Source organism: Myotis myotis, unplaced genomic scaffold, assembly GCF_014108235.1.
Source record: "Myotis myotis isolate mMyoMyo1 unplaced genomic scaffold, mMyoMyo1.p scaffold_m19_p_7, whole genome shotgun sequence".
Taxonomy (NCBI): Eukaryota; Metazoa; Chordata; class Mammalia; order Chiroptera; family Vespertilionidae; genus Myotis; species Myotis myotis.
In genome coordinates, this window is record NW_023416379.1 from 26495212 (window position 1) to 26499418 (window position 4207).

Consider the following 4207-nt stretch of genomic DNA (forward strand, 5'->3'; position numbering starts at 1 on the left):
TAATCCTGATCGGCCGGACCCCAGCAGCAAGCTAACTTATTGGTCAGAGAGTCTGCCCCCTGGTGGTCAGTGCATGTCATAGCGAGCTGTTGAGCGGCCTTAGCATAGAATTAGCATATTATGCTTTGATTGTTGAATGGCCGACCAGTTGACTGGACACTTAGCATATTAGGTTTTTATTATATAAGATACTCTGTTTTTCCTAACTACACAAGAGCTCTATAAAATGCCTTTCTATGCAATTTTCCTCAAGAACAAATCTATTAGGCAATTTATACATCATAATATTTTCTGGCGATAACACCCACATAGAAATACCCTCAGAACCTCAACTTCCTGCTCCAGTCTGGTTTGGTAACTCTCAGCCTGCTGCACAGCTGTGCTCCTAGCACTTCCCCCCGCAGTCATCCTGGGAATTCCCTTTACTTCTCTCCTGTTGATTCCCATTCTTCCTCTTTCTTTGCTTCCTCATTTAGTGAAACATTGTCTTTTGGCTTCCTGAAAGAGCATTTATGGGAGATTTTGTATGTCTCAAATGCCTTTTTGCTATCCTTACATTTACTTGATTGATAGTTTGGCTGGATATAAACTTTTACAAAATGTAAAAAAAAATTTTTTTTTTGATAACTTTTTTATATTTCTATCAAATGTGTTAAGATATTATTCCCTTGTCTTTTAATTTTCATCCCCCCCCGCCTTAAAAATGTACGATCATTCCTATTCCTGGTCCTGTGTATGATTTATTTCTTTTTTCTTCTCTGGAACTTTTTAGGATCTTCTTTTTATCTCTGATATTATGAAGTTTCACAATGATAAAATTCAATATGTTTTTTTTTCATTTATTGTATTGGATTCTTAATGGGATTTTAATCAGGAGATTCATGTGTTTAACTTCCTTTTCCCTTTATCGTTGTTTTTCACCCTTACCCTCCACTGGACCTCACCTCCCTGAGTCCAGAACTTTCTGGTTAAACTTCACCAGAGAACAATCCTCAGGTATCCTGAAAGGATAGAGACAAATTACTTGACTTTGTGAGTGGGATTTGGGACTTTTAGGTCTAACTGTTCATTCTAATTTGAAAACAAAAAACTAACCATCAAATGATTCTACTATAGCCCCCCAGCCTACTGCTACTTTCGATATTATCTCTATTTGCTGAGAACTAACCTCAAATTTTGTAGTCTTTTCAGAATCTACCAGGCAAATTAGCTAGCTTCTCAATTTCCTGCTGCCCTTCCTGCAGTCACCCAAGCCCATTTCTGTCAAGCACACTTTTACTGTTGGGTCATTTCTATTACATCTTGTGTTCTTGTCCTCATTCACTGTGATTTGGGGTTCATGGATTCAATTCTTCTGGTTTCACTGAAGTTAGAGTTTCTATTTCTGTTTCTCTTTCTTCTTGTTTGCTAGTGAATTTTAGAGGAGAAAGCAGTCAGAAAGTTCTTTACAGTGCTATCTTGGAGTCAGGAAGATCTGTTTAACCATTATAGCAGTCCAGTATTAAAATGAATTATCCTCAAATGAGAAATATCCAATAGACCCTGGCTGCTCTTTTAGGGATACTAAGTAGAAATTTCTGCATGGTGAGATTGGGTGAGAGGGGGGGAGGGAGGCGGGGGAGGGGGGGGAGAATCAGATTAAATGACTCACTTAAGGTCTCTTTCAAATGCAAGAATTTGTGAATTCTATACTTTTCTGGCTATGGGCTTAAGGGAAACAAATCACGTAACAATTGAGATTATATGCCTGAAAGTCAGGCAGCTTCCATATGAATTCCAGATCTGCCTTTTACTTAGGCTATATTTTAATTTCTTCAGCTTCAATTTCCTACACTGTTTCACATGGCTGTTATGAGACTAACATAGTCAATGTAGTCTCTCTAATGAACACATAATCTATGTTGCAATTCCAATAATAATGGGTTTGAGTGAAGACTGTGAAATGAGAATTTATATTTTCTATACCAATAACATTTTGAAATTGTGGCTGTCTAGAAACAAGTTCGAGTATGCGAATCTATTGTATCATCTCCTGGTTGTGGTATACATACACTTGATCTGGGTGAGATCTGGCTTGGGGTGAGGAGGAAATCTTTGTACACTCTGTTGCTACTCAGCAATCGCCCCTATGTTTCTAGAATAGAGGAAAGTGTGGGCTTGTGGCTGAGCAGAGATTATTTTTAATTAGTCTATATACAAAACCAGGCAGCAAGTTACACTATTTGATTCCTAACTAGCATGTCTTTAATCTGTATGAATCAGTTGTGCGCAGTTTATCTCCAGAAGTGAAAAGTACGATTCACATCCTATGCAGAGAATTTGGTTTTATTTTTTTAAGCAAAATTAGACAAACAAAGGTGGTCTAGCTTTACTAGGTGGTCTAGTAAAGGGCAATGTGGACTAGCTCTCTGGCATAAAATGATTTGAAATTTACATAAACATTGGATGCTACACTTGTGCTTGAAAAGCACTCCACTTCTTAAGTAAATACTTTTTCATGATAACAGAATCATGAATTTCTTCTTATAAAAAATGCAGATAAATTTTAGGTTATGCCCTTTACCCCGATTCTCTGTTTCATCTGAATTAACAAGATTTGGCCACATGCGTTCTATAGGGGAGATTTAGTTCATGTCGATATTTTGTTCAAGGAAGGTCAGAAGAAAGTCCATCATATTGTAGTAATATTGGACCCCTCATCTTTGAAATCCCCCTTCCTACCACATTGCTGAATGTAGTAGAGATCCAGGTGCATGAGACTGTTAGCCTAGAACATGTCCACTGAGGATAGAGCTGAGTTTTAATGGCTGCCAATGGCTGTAGCCAGGTCAATCCCTTGGAGCAGGCTTCACTGTTCCAACCTCTGAGAGCGAGCAAGTAGGCTTGAAGGCCACATGGCTGAAGCATGGAGATGTTTCTCCCTCTGGTCCTGTCTAAAACTTGTGTCATCAGTGGTTTACCAGTGGAATTCCAGGACATTCCTTTGGGTGAGGGTCTGCTTATTGCTACAGATTGACAGGAAAACCCTGGTGGTATTTGAATAATCATAACATGCCCTTAGGGCAGAAGCTCCTGAGCTACAGGGGCATAGTCACTTTGTGGTGTCCCACTTCCTCTGTCTCATGTCCCCTACAGGAATCTTGGGAAATATGTCTCATTTGAAAGAACTCTGGTCATAAGATACCAAAATTAATGGCAACCAGAAGGCAATGAGATAGGTTGACTAAAATGTCAATTGCTGGTGGTCCCAACTTTGAGGTTATCAAGCCACCTAGGGCTTTGGACTGGGACCCTCTATTAGGTATATTTTTTCCTCTTTCCCCTCTTCTCATTCCTCCTTGTTTGGTGAATACGATGGGATCTGAGGAATCTTGGTGAGGGAAGGAACCTCACAGATCATCTTCTCACCTCCCTTGCACTCTGCGGTCCTGTCCAGAGCCACCCTGACCTGTCCTCAATAGATGACTTTGATGAGAAAAATCAGCCCTTCCTAATAAGGTAGCACTACTTGCCAAGAGTTAAATAAAAATAAAGTCTACCAAAATGATAGATCCATGTGTTTTACTACACAAACACTGGGTCTCCTTTCAAAGTTTTGACAAAGGCATTTTCCCCCCCTAATAGTCTTTCTGAGGTTTGCTAAGCAATGACTACCAGATTCATCTTTTTCTTCTCTGATTAGTATTGAAGTTCTTTTGATTCTCCTCCCTAAAGGTCATGAGTTCTTCTTCCCCCTACCTGAGTGTCATGAGGCTCACTTCCCTGCTGATCACAAAGCAGTTCTCAGAAGGGGTCTAAGGTTGAACTTATGTTTAAAGGAAAGGGTATCTTTGATGTTTTAGAAAACAGGGGTGTGGTGGTCACCTAGTTACGATCTGATGAGTACTCTTCTCCTTCCTGCTTGCAATGCAGTTCTTATCAAAGAGTATGGATCTATTTTTAAATTCTAAGTGTGTGTTCTTTTTCTCCACAGTAATTTGATGTGGTTTTGACATGATCTGTAACAATACAGACCCTGAGAATAGCAGAGATGGTCAGCAGGTTAGGACTGAGTAAATACTTGGACCTCTGATACCTTATTTTTTAGTTAGTTCCCTCCTTACCTTTCTCCTGTGGTGCACAGATGCCTGAGATTCATTGTTTGGGAGAGAGACCATTAATTTGAACTTGTCTATCTGCCCGTTTAGTCTTTAAGAGCCTTTTCTGC